Source organism: Meriones unguiculatus, chromosome 12 (assembly GCF_030254825.1).
Source record: "Meriones unguiculatus strain TT.TT164.6M chromosome 12, Bangor_MerUng_6.1, whole genome shotgun sequence".
Lineage (NCBI taxonomy): Eukaryota > Metazoa > Chordata > Mammalia > Rodentia > Muridae > Meriones > Meriones unguiculatus.
The window spans coordinates 10,947,100-10,962,344 of record NC_083360.1 but is presented as its reverse complement, the minus strand read 5'-3'; the positions used below and the strand labels follow the sequence as shown (position 1 = coordinate 10,962,344).

At 42.3% G+C, this 15,245-nt stretch overlaps 1 non-coding gene across 1 annotated transcript; it reads right to left on the bottom strand.

The window, feature by feature from the left end:
- Positions 1-14,021: 14,021 nt before the first annotated feature.
- Positions 14,022-14,153, bottom strand: LOC132646896 (small nucleolar RNA SNORA17). The gene has a single exon (XR_009585233.1). It is a non-coding gene; the product is annotated as a small nucleolar RNA SNORA17 (small nucleolar RNA).
- Positions 14,154-15,245: the final 1,092 nt, after the last annotated feature.

Here is a 15,245-nt window from a genome sequence, read left to right as displayed (position 1 = left end):
TATTTGTGTAAGGGTCCTTGGTCCAGTCTATGCATGTTTCTTAGTTATGATTCAGTCTCCAGAAGCCCCTCTGGACCCTGGTTAGTTGGCTCTGTTGGCCTTCTTGTGGAGTTCCTGTCACCTCCAAGATACTCTATCCTTCCCCCAACTTTTCTACAAGACTCCTTATGCTTTGTCTAATGTTTGACTGTGAGTCTCATCTGTTTAGATGTGCTGCTGAGTAGAGCCTCCCAGAGAACAGCTATGCTAGGCTCCTGTCTGTGAGCATAGCAGAATATTGTTAGTAGTGTCAGGAGTTGGCTCTCTACCATGGGGTGGGTCTCAGGTTGGTCCAGGCATTGGTCAGACATTCCCTCAGTCTCTGCTCTGTCTTTATCCCTACACATCTTGTAGGCAGGGTAACTTTCAGGTCGAAGTTTTTGTGGGTGGGTTAGTTTTTCCATCCCTCCACTAGGAGTACTGTCTAGTTAGAGGGTGTCCTCCTCAGTTTCTAGTACCCCTGCTACTAAGAGTCTCAGCTAAAGTCACCCCCATATCCTGTCAGAACCCTACCATGTCTGTCTTATGTCTCCAGCTTATCATAGAGATGCCCCAACCCACAGTTTCTCTTTTCTCTGTAGGACCTCTGTCCCCTCACCCCTGTGTGTGAGCATTTTTAAAATTTACTTCTCTTTGTTTATCTACAATGGTCACCGATTTTGTGTTTTTATGTTTTATGTGTGTGCCTCTCTGTGTGTATATGTTTCATGTATTTTTTTCTTTTTCTCTTCTTTTTTTTTGTTTGTCTGTTTGCTTTGTTTCATTCTGGTTTGCTTGTTTTATTATTTGGCTGTTTGTTTTCTAAAGGGAAAGGGAAAGAATCTTTATATTTGGATGAATGTGATAGTGGGAAAGATCTGGGAGGGGAAGAAGGAAAACTGTGATCAGAATATACTGTATGAAAAATTATTTCAAATTCAAAAGAAAGAATGCGAATGCTACTGTCATAGTGTGATACAACTTGGATAAGGTCTGAACGAGGGTGCGCGCAGACAGCCTGGATGACTTGGCTGGGGGATGGTCTCATAGTTACCTCCACACCTTATGTGAACATCTGATTTCTTCTGGACTCCCGTGTTTACCTGCCTTGACATCTTTCTGCCTCCACTTGTGCCCTCTACAGGGCAGCAATAGCACTGATCTGTAAACACGCCACCAAATCATAACCAGTCACTCATCTGCTTTAGTTCTGTGAGTGTCTTCCCATTTCACTGTTTCTCAATCATTAAGGGAGCCAGTCCCAGGCCTAGACCATCTAGTGACACAGGACCTTCTCTGGGCTCACCCCTTAATCTCCCAACTTTCCCTCATTTCTAGCACTCTCCCCCACCTTTCTCTCCAATGAAGCTCACCCCCACCCCACGACTGAATCATCTGCTCTCCTTTTTTCCTTCTGAACAGATAGCTCTTCCTCATTTTTAATATATTGCCTTTAATAAGAGGTCTTTCTTGAGTACCTGTCATAAGATTTTCAGACAACCCATCAACCAGCTTGGTCCTGTTAACAGTTCTTTAACAGCCTTAAGTTTTCTTTGAGCAGGAATCTGCCTTGTGGCCTTATGGCCTTGTGGCCCTTACTCAAAACTGTGGTAAACTGAAAATTGTGGCAAACAGTAGGGATGTTAAGCCTGTTTGTGAAATGCAGGAGCCAAAGTGAATATCGCACTCAGTAGTCCTCGAGAGTCTGGTGTGCCTCTGTTGTCCAGAGACCTCCAGGAAAACAGAGGGTCTCCAAAGAAGTGCACTAGCACCTGAGGGTGGGGAAGCACTGGGCCACAGTTAGCAACAAGAGAAAGGGTTTTGAGACCAATGCCTTACTCTGGACACAAAGCCTCCTTCCAGAAGACTGGATTGGTTCGCTCTAATGGCTTTGTGAGTAGGAGAGGTCTGTTTGCAGTGAACGGCTGGCTTTAAGGCATTCCATCATGACTTCAGAGCATCCTTATTGAATGGTGTGGTAATAATATGGAGGAAGAGGAAGACTCAAAGATGACACCTAGGTTCTCAGCAAAAGGCTGCTGTGTTATTTTTGGGGAGATGCAAACAAATGTCTGCTCATGCCAGATGGAAAGAGCACTGTGATACTTTGTGTTAACTGTCAGCTTGACAGGGTCTAGAGGCACTTGAGAGATGGACATGTGGGCATTCTCTGAGGTATTCTCTTGACTGAGATAACTAAAGAGGAAAGGCCCACCTACTGGGGGTGGCACCATTTCCCTGGGGTGGGTCACCAGACGGTAGAAAAACAAGGAGTGATCGGAGTTTGCATTCACGGATCTCTGCTTCCTGGCTGTGGATAAATGTGGCAAGCTGCTTCAGGCTCCTGATGTTTCAACTTGTCTGCAACGATGGACTGCACTCTTGAACTGTGAGTCAGAATGAGTTCTTTCTCCCTTGAACTGCTCTTGTTAGAATATTTTTATCATAGCAACAACAAGAAAAGAAATTAAGACCAGCACTGACAGACCAAAGAAATGGTCTTATCCAAGTCCAGTTTTGTTGAGTCCATGAGTTTATTGGGGCTTTCTGATAGGAAGATAAGTGAGGGGTTACTTATGGGAATGTTGGTAACTCAAGGGCAGCTTCATCAGTGGAAAAATGTCCAACTCCAGCATGGGTAATGCAAAGAGATGCATGCTTGGAGTCACAGCCTGCAGCCAACCCAGACAGCCTTCTACCTCCTGCATGTTCACAGACTCAACATGAGCAAGCACAGTTGTAGGGCAGGAGGGAGCAGTGCCTGGAATCTCAAGGGCCACCTGACCTGCACCCCTGCTGTGAACAGCCTCATTCTCATAAGCACAAACATGGCTGCTACTGTATAGTTCTGCTCATTTGACTGCCAATACGTTTTGTGATTCACTACAGCAATCTCTGTCCCATGAGGGATAGTGGTCAGGAAAGGCCAGAGGAAGTGAGTTCATTGCAACAGTGGCAGAGATTCAAGTGGGTCCCTGCTTGAAGGTCACAGAGTAGAAGTTAATTAGGGACTTCATATCAGTAGGTTCTGAATCTTAGGATTTAACTGTACTCAAATTGGAAATATTTGAACCACCACGAAGTAGCAACTATATTTAACACATATGGATTTTCCTCCTTGTCATTATCCCCTAAACTTCTTTACAAAGTGCTAGGGGCAGCTAGAAGTTTAGAGGTGGTTGAAAGTATAAAGGAGGATGTGCAAATACTTTGCCGTGTTACCTGAGGGACTTGAGCTCTGACAGGGGTGGTTCCTGGCATGCATCCTCCACACCTGGAGGATATTGAGGGAAGGCTACTGCAGGCACAGGAGATGAGGCGATTAGCTCGTCGTGAGGGGCACTTACTTCCTCTTGGCCCCGTTCTTGAGGATGAATGTGAGGCAAAGGGTGACTGTCTACCTCTGCTTGTGTCCTACTTTCTCCCTCTGCTTGTCCCACGCAGGCTGGCCTAATTACTTCTTCCCTTTGACAGCGTTTCCGGTAGCACTTCCCCCATGCTGCGCTCCTTCTGCCTGGTGACACTTCACCTGGCCCCTTCTGGCTTTCTCTGTGATAAATCCACGGGCCATATGTTTCTGGATTATAGGGAAGTAAAACGGGGAAGTGGTTTTCTCCCCTCACTCCAGTTGTGAATTTTAGTGTGGTGAAATTGCTTCTGCGGCAAAAAATAAAGAGAGCTGATGGAGAAATGAAAAGTGCAAAGCCTGCTCCTACATCCCTAGAAGGTGTACTGTCTTATTTCCAATAAAGCTGTGTTTGGAAGGTTCACCAGGCGTTATGAGCTATATCTAATTGACTCCAAAAGACTCAGAGAAGCAGGCAGGAGAGCCCAATGTTTGGTCCATGTGTAGCAGATGAGGAAACTGAGGCTGGGTTTCACCCAAGCCTATATCTTGTGCTAACACTTCTTGAAGAGGACAGCTGCTCCTTAAGACTGCCAGGAATTTCTCCTGGGATTTAATGATGATCTGTTTATCACTTTGCCACCCACCAGGACACTGGACCAAAACTTTAACTGTGGTGCCACCTGGGCCATTTTATTAGGAGCTACTGATCAACAAAGTGACCCACAGTGAACACACCTACCTTGGATTAGCTCAGACTGAGCCAAGAGAACACAGGAAGCCAGATGTGCCTGCTTGACACAAAGATGGTGACACAGATCAAACCTCCCTGGTGGCCTGAAGAGATCGTAGAATGATCCTTTGACTTGCTTCTTGCTCTGTTTTACCCTGCCCTTGGCGGGGCCTTACTCAAGACTTACTCCGTCTTTAGTCCACTTGCATTTTTTCTTCTCCATGCATTTTTTTCTGGGCCCCAGCTGGAGGGAAATATCCATATTACTGCAAGGTCTGTGCGTTTGTCACTAAGCATGCCTATACGTTTTTGTTTCAAGCCTTTTAAAGCCACATCTTAAAGGCATCAGTTCTCAAGATCACCTCTGATCAGTGCGTGTACAGCAGGACATCTATAAATACCCTCTGTCTTCATTTTCTTAAGAGCCATTAAAGTGATGTGGCTTCTCCCCATCTTACCTCTGGTATGGTACCCTGTTCTTCTCTAGGAACTTCTAAGCTTCACAAGGGGAGGGTCTTTTACGGTGATGTTGGATGTTCTCCCATTCTCAGCATGGTGTTTGATGTATAATTTAGGATACTCAATCCTAAAGGGTTTGCTCAATGAATGAGCCACCAAATGCTGTCTTCTATCTTCTGTGGGTGCCTCCTCCCTAACCTCTAACCTTTAACCTTTGTGCAATGGATGTTTTCTTTCTGTCTTAACCTCTAAAACAGTATTATTCCTGTCTTTTGTTTGTCATGGCTGCTTAGTCTTCTCTCTTAGAAGCTAGTATAATGAAATCTCAAACTTTGACCAACTGACTGGCTGAACGTCCTGATGGGACAGAAAGAAGAATCAACGTTATGGTCAATCAGACACAAGAGGGTTTAGATTCTGAGGTTGAGCTACTTGACAACTCACAGAGCAGAATGGACACAGAGTTGGATTCTAGATAGAGAGGTGTGGCAGGTGGTGAAGTTAACTGAGACATTAAATCAGGAAGAGGAGTGGGTTGTTAGGGAAGATTAGTAGTAACTAGTCCTGAGTTGTTTGCATGGCTGTAGATTGTATGTCATCCTCTTTCAGTGCCTGTTGTAGTTTTGGTAAATGCCTCCTAATGACCCACATGTTAAAGACTTGATTGCCATCCTGTGGCTTTATTGAGAGGTTATGAGGCCTTTAGGAGTGGAGCCTTGTTACAATGTGGTGGGAAAAAGTTAGGTCATTCCTCCTCTTCAGCCACAGGTTATCCATCATGAAATCCTGCCTCACCAGGGGCTCAAAGGCAACAGGACCAAGACAAATGAACTAAAGCTTCTGACACCATCTGATGAAACAAACCGTTTTTTCTTTTAAGCTGATTGTCTCAGGCATTTTGTTTCAGCGATACAAAACTGCCTAACATAATGGCCCTTCTGCTATCTGTTGAAAAAAATTATTTCCTTCCTATCAATCGCATAAGACTCCAGAAATTAAGTGCATCATTTTGTCAATCAAATATTGAGTCGCTACAATGTGCAGACCTCTTCAAAGGTGACTGGTAGGCAGGAGTTTTGTGCTTTGGGGAGGCTGTCCCTGAGGTGTCAGTAAGAGGTCACCACTGGGCACATTGTTTAATCCAGAGAGGAGCTGAAGTGTTTCCTGGGTTGGCAGGCATATGGGCTCTGGATTCTGACTCAGGAGATAAAGCTGATTTTGTCTGAATGGGAATGGAAACAGAGCCCCAAGCCTCTATTTTCCCAGCAGCAGTTTTCCCGGGGAAATGTGTGTGGCTGTGCACAAGCACTGGCTGTCAGTGCAGGCTGACTTTTCCTCGGGGACCTGTTCCCTCCCTGGATGTATTTTTTACTATAATATAGATTCAGATTTTAAGACCAAATGAATGTCACTGGGAAACTGGTTCAGTTTGATTGTCATTGTTTATAGTGGGAGTCCCTACTGCAAGGCTTTCTTTGCCAGTACAATGCACCTCAGACCATCTCCTTAAAGAAAGTCAATTATAGAAAATGTGAAGAAGTTTGGCTTTAGTAAACTTGGGAAATTAATTAGTTCCATTTTCAAACTCTGAGATTTGCTTTTTTTTTCTTTTATTGCAAGTCTCTGAAAAAGGAAATACGGATAAAACTGAAGGGTAAGAGCATGAAAATAATATGAACAATAAGAACCAATATGGTGTAAATGTCAGCTCGATGAGTATTTGCCTTAGAGTTGCCTGATCAACATGGCAAAAATCGAAAGAAGAGAAAAATGGACTTCTTAGCATCCCAGAAAGCATTCTCATTATGTAAAGAGCATTTGATCTTCATGAAATTAAATTGTTTGCAAAATGTAAACTTCAAGAGGTTATATATACAAAAAGAGTTTTATTATGACTTTAGAAGGTTGTTTTTGGCAGCTGTTTCATTTCTGTTCCAAGAGTGTCATATGAAAGTTTATGTCAGCAAAATGCTTGAGATGGTAGTGAAGGCTTGGCTTATAACTGGTCATGGGGTTAGACCCTGGAATCCCTGAAGCAGTCTACCTTCCAGGCAGAGCCAGGAATGAACTGCATTTGGATGCAGATCCCCACCTCAGAACAGAACCTGAGACAAAGGTTGAATAAGATGAAGGGATGGAGGGTGAAGGAGACACTGGTAGGGTAGAGGAGACGGGGGGCGGGGGGAATGGCAGGGAATAGGGGGCAGTGGATGGTTCCTGTGATATGAAGCCACTCAGCATCCTTCACAACTGTTAGGACCATGGCAGGACCCTGTGCCAGGGTGCGGTAATCACTTCTGAGGAGGGAGGAGTCTGCACTGTCCACATACTGCCCCATCCATCTTCAGTAGAAAGACAGTAACTCCCCAGACCTTCTGCTGGAATACATTCATGGGCCATACAGACGCTCTGAGGTGATGAAGTTGGCTTAATTAGACCCCAGGCAGCGTTTACTGGTAGTAAGCATGTGTGTGTCAATCTGCTTGTCATCACAAAAGATCACAGGCTAGACACAGGAATGTGTTCTCTACCAACTGAAAAGACAAAGTCAGGTTGTTGGAAGAGGGTTCCTTTGAAGGATGTGGGAGAGAATCTGTGCCCTGTCTTGCTAGCTTCTCATAACTTCCTGAATTCTCTGGTGTCCTGTGCCTTTTACTGTATCAATGACTTCTGCCTCTGCCTTTACACAGGGTCTCTTCCTGCGCTTTTGTATTCAAACTGTTGAGGCCTGTTCCTTTTGGGTGGCATAACTATAGCCATTTTTATTTCAGGCCTACCAGACACATAATCTCAGCTTGTCCCTGATATAGAAAAAGCTCTCTGTCAGGTTGACCAAAAACTGTTTATGTTCATCATACCCTGTGGCCTTTCTTGGGAGTACTCTAATGATAAGTACAGCTGGCCCGAACTGTAAACTCCACTTGAGGCCAATCAAATTAAAGATCAGCTTAGAACTACTTTGTCTAATTAGAAAAAATACTTGAGTTAAAGGTGACTACCCTGTTCCACTGTCTGCCACTCCTCCAGCCCATATGAGCTAATTGCCATTTTTGCCTTTCTAAACATCTTTGTATCAAGTATGTGGGCTGTAATGTAGAACTGTGTTTGGAAAAAACACCTTTAAAATGTGATCTGAGTGTAGTGGCGCACACCTGTAATCCCAGCACTCGGGGAAGCAGAGGCAGGTGGATCTCTGAGTTTGAGCCCAGCCTCATCTACAGAGCAAGTCCAGGACAGCCAAGGCTACACAGAGAAACCCTGTCTCGAAAAAAATAATGTGATCAAGTTAACGTGAGGTCATTAGATCTACTCCAGCTGTATGGATGAGTGTTAAATGAAGAAGAAAATCAGAAATACAAAGGTAATGTGTCCACATGGAGTGGGGGCTGGGCTAGGACACAGAGGAGAGCATCCTCAGACGAAGCCAAACCTGTAGATGCCATGGTCTTGGACATACAGCCTACAAAATGGGGAGAGAGTAAAGATCGATATTTAAGATACTAGATCTGTGATCTTTCTTATGGCAAGTGGAGCAGAGTAATAGATGAGGATGGCAGTAATATGGATTCAGAGAAAGACTCTTGATCTTAATGAGCTATGCTAGGCTCACATATAGAGACACGGGATGTCAGACAGTGTTCATTCTATAAAAGGGAGGATGTGAGAGAGGCTCTGGCAACATGGGTTCTACCAGCCGTCTGGGCACTGACATATCCCTAGGCATCTGGATTGCTCAGTTTCCTCCTCTAAAAAATTGTGTCACATACTAAAGTTTAGAAAGAAGTTATCCAGAAGATGGTCAGTTGCTTCATGTAACACAGCTAATATTTTTAGCCACTTTTGGTAAGGGTGATTAGATATTATCTGAGGCTTCTGGTGGGTCTAGAGATTCAGTTTCAAGGAAGAGTTTTTGACATGAAAGACTGCACTGCATTCATTCAATGGTGCAGCCATGGCCTTCCATTGGTCTGTGTACTGTTTTCAGGGTAGAGGTTGTAATGAATTCTGGTATTCCTTGTTCTGAGCACATGTCAAGTGTGAAATCTTGTTTACAGGACTGATTCTGCCCAACAGAAAACTTCTTTTGAGTGTCATGTGAGTAGATTTATATGTGCTGGCCAGTGATTGTCTTTGGAAAGAAGGGGTCACTTTTGATACCCAATTTTTGCCTCTAAACATTTCAGTAAGTCAAAAATATTGTGAGGTATGATATTCCTTGAGTTACTATTTTGGAAGCTTACTAGAGGAATTTAGAATTCTCCCAGTGGAATTTATTTTACTTTATTTCTCTAGGGAGATAAGTTGAGGAGTGACTAGAATTTCATCCAGCAAGCCATTGTTTTTCTTGTTAAGCAGACTTGTAAAAATTGACATATATACATGCCCCTAAAAATACTAAGTCAAAGAATGATTACGATAAAGAACCAAATGATAAGATTACCTGAAGCAGACATTATAGATGTCAACTAGTATCCCAGAAGTTCTCTCTCTCAAATTATGTGAGAAATTACACTTCTTTAGTGTAGGTGACTTATTTTGGCCAGTAAAATCTGAGAAGTCCTGCTATCTCTGGGCAGAAGCTTTAAGGCCTACTGGAAGATACACTTCCTTCTATAGTACCCATTAAGATGTCGACTGTCAAAGTGAACATTTCTGTATGCTGGTCATCTCCCAGTCTCTATCCCTATCACAACGTATGTACTAGGAGTACAATGAAGAATTTGGATGTTGTGTTGTTAGCATTTTTATGTTGTAATAAAGCTTCTACTAGTCATTTTGGACCATATTTGTTCATAATTGAGAAACACAGAAGCATATTGAAAGCCAGAGGTGCTTTTTCTTGCTCTCCTTACTTCCTCGCTAGCTTTGTGGTAGCTTTGTATAGCTATAACCTCACAACCATTGTAGTTGTAAATATTAGCAGCTGAGTAGGTAATGGAGGAGGCAAATAGGTTGTGTTTGGTGTTCTCCTAAAGTGCTTTCCTTTGACAACTGTCAGTTCCTGACCTGTCTGACAGGTTTCAGGAAATGTACCATTCTCAGAATGTTATTTGAATGGACCAGACAACCTACTTACTAGACACTTGCTGAAAACAACCAATGATAATTATTTGACATTTCAGCTACTTGAGGTTGTATCACCAAGTTAACAAGGGGCTGACAACAAAGTTAAGAAGAAAAATGAGACATGAAATGGATGAGGACTTTGAAAATCTTGAACATATTCAGAGGTCTAGAAGGCACTTTTAGGAAAACTTTGAGAGAGCCTAAGCTACAATCATCTCTAGTTGAACCTGAGGCTTTGAAGAAAAAACTAGGAATCTGTATACATTGCCTGAAGAAAAATTGGATGTGTCCCAACACACACACACACACACACACACACACACACATTCACACACACACAAACCCCTTAAGATTAGGGAGTATATTGGTTGTTTAGCAAATAGCTGGCCAATAAGCTAACTACTAATACTTAATACAAACATCAATCAGTACATTCAAAGTTTGAAAAAAAATCCCAGAGAAGAAACCCTAATAGACTTAAAGCATCACATAGCAGTATACCCATAGATAAGCACAAATCAACTTATTTAGGGCTGAGTACTCATCTTCATTCAGTCATGAGCCTCAGCACTCACCACTATTCACTGGAGGCACAGGCTTCTGTTAAGGCCAAGAACACTGGAGAAGAGGAGGTAAATGTAAAAGGCAATTTAAGTGTAAAAGGCAGTTATACACTATGACTTAAAAGAGATAGGCTTATGTAATTAAAGTTTGGAATATGATACTTCTAAGATTGAGGAAACACTGTGGAGAAGGGGCCAGAAAGAATAAAAAACTCAGTTAGTGGGCTTGTAATGGATAAAGATCCAAATGATGTAACAATAGTATGAAGGAAGGTGGAGGTAATGAATCTAAATTGAATTATAATTCACATAAAACTATAAAGGAAACAACTGATCTTATTCAGCATATGAAATAAGTCAATTAAGATGCAATAGAGTAAAATGTATATTTGACATGAAAGAAGGCAGTGATAAGATAAAGGAAAAGGAAAAACAATAATATACACAACAGCATTCTCATCAAAAGACCATAAATAAGTCTTTTTTAAAAAATATTTATTTTTTTATCTAATTTACACATGAGTGCTTTATTTGCATGTATGCTTGCATGACAGAAGATAACATCAGATCTCATTATAGATGGTTGTAGGCCACTATGTTATTGAACTCATAAATGTCTGAAAGAGCAGCCAGTGTTCTTAACCACTGAGCCATCGTTCCATCCCCATAAGTCTTATTAGGAATTACACTAAATGTGAGTGGATTATATTTTCTACTTAAAAGGCAAAGATTGAGCCAGGGATGGTGACACATATATGCAATCCTGGCACTTGGCAGGTGGAATTAGAAAGATTATATATTCAAGGCCAGCCTCAGTTACAAAGAGAGTTCAAGGCCAGCATAGGCTACATGAAACCCTATTTCAACCCCTTCCCATATCACCAAAATAAAAGAAACAAATATTGCCATCTGTATATGTTGTTTATGATAGACCCACTTCAGGTTCAAAGGCACAAAACACATTGAAAGCAAAGGATTAAAAAAGTCCTTAAAAGAAGGACAGAAATTTATATTATCAAATAAAATAGAATGTAAGTCAAACATTGTTATTAGGGACAGAGAAGGGTATTTTATAATTACAAGTCAATCTGAGTCCATTGTGGAGACTTACAGAGTAACAATGCTTTCCAAGAAAGTCCAGTGGCCCGAATTTGATCCTGGAAACCATAGAGAAACTCCAGACAGTTGACCCTCTGTGGATTGCACATGTCTACTGTCTGTCTCTCATGTATACATACACAAATCCTACTACTACTAATAATAATAAAAATTTTTTAATAAGACAATCAATTGAAACGCATAACTTTTATTAGCATCATACACCTAATGATATGTAAACAATACCTAAAACACATAGAAAAAAAACCTGACACACTTGAAGGGAAAAACAGACAATATAATAATTATAGTTAAAGCATTCATAACATACTTTCAATAAAGGGCAGAACAGCCAGAGTTGAGATCAATAAAGAAATAGAAGACTTGAGCAACAACGTAAATCAAACTGATCCAATGCACATTAATCGAATGCTGTGCTCAGCAATAGCAGAATACACGTTTGTGTCAAGGATACATGGAGCTGTCTGTATAATGGACTATGTGTTAGGCTGTAAAACAAGCCCATGAATGTAAAAGGATTGAAACCATAGAAAGTACATTCCCTGATCATAAATCACAATGTAATGGAACTAGAAATCATTTACAGGAGAAAAAATTTGAAGCTTAGAGATGCACGGAAATTAAACAACATACTCTTAAATAATTAATAGGCCACAGGAAAAAAAATCACAAGAAAGACTAGAAAATACTTTGAAATGAATGAAAACTACAAGGGATACTTCAAGACTTAGAGGAGGCAGGTGTTCAGTGCTTACCAGGAAATTCATAGCTTTAGCATTTAGCTTAAGAGCAGGGAACAACTTCAAAACAGTATCTTTTCACTTCTCCTTAAGAAGTTAGGAAAGGAAGACAAACAAAGGAAACAATATTAGTAGTTTTTTAAGAATAGACTTTCTGATCCAGCTTCAGTAACTTGCGAATACACTAGAAACCATGAATTTTGCATGAAGATGGTGAAGCATGAAGATTACTTCTAGCAAAACCCATCTAACCATCAAGACTTTCTCTTATTTCTCAGGTGCTCTAAAGAACAAATGTTAATGCACAACTTCATGCCTGTTCCTTGGATATCTGTAATATGGGCTATTTAATCCCACGTTTACTGAGAGGAGTAGGGATATGACATTCGCAGAATGACAATGTCGGTGGAATTATCTCTGTGCCTCACATTCATTTATTACTTTAAAATACCTCAAGAGATTATTTTTTGCTTGTGTTATTTGCTGTATCTGTAAGATTACTTATTTAAATTTTATATTTTTTCCTTTTATTTTTCTATGATACACACACACACAACTTTTTATTGGTTCTTTGTGAATTTCACATCATGCCCCCAGTCCAACTCATCTCCCCTTCTCCTTGTACGGCCCCTCCATCTTTGCAATACCCACCCCCAACAGAGAAAAATAATCTCACGGAAGCTGTAGTGTGTCACAGTGTGTCCCACAGTAAAGTGATTTGTCCACACTTCTTGTTTGCAAATGTTCATTGCAATGATTGTTGGTCTTGTTTGAGGCCTCCAGCTGCTCTATCAATACTGGAACCTCACTGGAACTCCTCTAGAATATCCTATTGTTGCCTGGTGTCATGGAAATCCTGTAGTTTTGGATTTGTAGGACAGTCCCCTTTATGCACTCTAGCAGTTCATCAACTGGGCAGGTGTTGGGGTGGGCCAATTCAAAGCCCTGGGTTTGTGCCTGAGAGATATTTGAGCTGGCCAACCTGCTGGCTCTCCTGCTGTCATGGGCTTCAGGCCTGGCTCGCCACCAACCCCTGCAACTAGGGCCAGCTCTATCCTGTTGCCCTGGTGAGGTGCAGGGCCTGCTCACCCAAGGGCTGCAGCAGGTGAGGGGCAGGGACGGCTTTCCTGCTCTGGTGACCTTGGGGGTCAGCTCTTCTGCCTGCCATAGGTGGCAAGCGGTAAGAGGGGGCATTTCTCCCTCACCCATGTCACCGCATGGCAGACAAGTGGCATAGCACCTTTCGATGCCCAGGCTCTTGGGGCTGGCTCACCAGTGACCCCCACCACTAGAGTCAGCTCTATTGTGCTGTTCAGGTGAAGTGCAGGGCCCACTCTCCTGAGTGCTGCAGCTGGTGAGGGGGAGGGCCAGCTCTTCTGCTCTTATTACCCCAGAGACTGTTTTCCACCTGCTGTAGGTGGTGAGGGGGAAGCAGGGAAGAGGGTAGCCCTCCCTTGTCCACACCAGCACACGGGAGACAGTAGTAGGGCTAGCTCACTCAAGCTTGTATCCTTGGGGCAGCTTGCCCACAACTCCTGCATTGTTCTGGACCCCACTCCCATGAGGAGTCAGCTCTCCTGCTCTCCTATCCCCCAGGTCAGCTCTTCCACCATGTACCCACCTTGAGTATCCAGTTCTGCCTCTCTTCACTGTGCCCACATCCTTCTGCTTCTCTTTCCCTTCTGTTTCTTCTCCACTACTTACTTGCTTCTTTTAGTGGTACACAGGGTCTCTGAGTGTCTGGGGTTTTCTCAGGCGTGGTCTCTGGGGTGCTATGCTCAGCTTGTTCATTATGGCACCAGGAAGCAGGGGTCATCTTGGGCATGGTCTGCTTCCCATTTCAAGCTCTCTGCCTAGGCACTAAGGCATGGGTCTGGAGATCATCTTGGGCTTGCTTCTTATTCCCTGTCCTGGGTGCCCATCCGGGCCTATATGACGCTGTAGTGGTGGGTGTCTCAGGCTAGCTTTTTTCAGGGAATGTTAGGCTACTAAGAATTCAGGTGTTCATAGGTCAACATACTGAGCATAGACATGGCCTCTCTCCTCTCTGCCACCTTCTGACGCACAAGTGACACAGCAGCCAAACCTGCAATGCCTCTCGGGGCAGAGTTTATACATACACCACCAAAACCGAGAATATTTTCCAAAATGACTTATAGTTTTCACATATTAGTTTATATGCCAACTTTTGAGATACATAGATCCTACAAGGAAGAAACATTTCCATAATTTTGTGTGTGTGTGTATTTTTAGACTAAAGGCTCATTTCTATGTTTATGGAAATATGTACAAGGTGTTATGTCATGGAGGGAGAGTGTTCTGGATCTCTAAGATTCTGTTTCCATCCTTCGGTCAGTCATACCATACTAGAACACAGGGCTTGGCTCCCCCAATCTTTCCTTTGTCTCTAGTATAAATTGTTTCCCCGGCTTCTTTGAAATATCATCATTGCAAGGCTCAGAGGAGCACGATTCATTTGTGCCTCCTCTCCCCTCATCACTGCTATGTGCAATTTATAGAGCATCTCTGACAGTCTTTGTACTTTGTGTAGCTGAGATTGCCATGTCAGTTCTTGGCTCTGAAAAGCTTCACATTCAGAATCCAAAGCTTTAGGCACTCTCAAGACAATAAAACCAGACATGATGGTGGTGGGTGGAGGTTTCAAGGGCTCGAAATCTGCTACAAGAAGACTCATGTCAGTTTTGTAATGGGTCATTTTTTTGTACTTAACAGCCAGAATTACAAACAGGACCTTGGGTAACCTCACTTCCTTTTCCCATAGAACCATAATAACTTGTCAGGCTGTAATTTACTGAAACCTTATCAGGGTGGCAGGTTATTTAATTCATGATAGCTAATACCTGATCCAAGTAGCACCACAGGTATTATTTTAAGTAGCACATACATTTCTTGTGTAAAGAGTTTATATATATATATATATATATATATATATATATATATATATATTTAATTTACCATCAAGATGTTAGTGTACATTTAAATTTACCATCAAGCTTTTTACATACATTTAAATGTGTAAACCTTTATAATTTCACTAGGAGAATGACAAAAACTCAACTAAACAACAGGACAGGAGCCTACCATAGAGGGCCTCTAAAAGACTTTCCCAAAAGGGTATCAAAGCATCCTGAGATTCATAGCCAAACTTTGGGCAGAGTGCAGGGAATCTTATGAAAGAA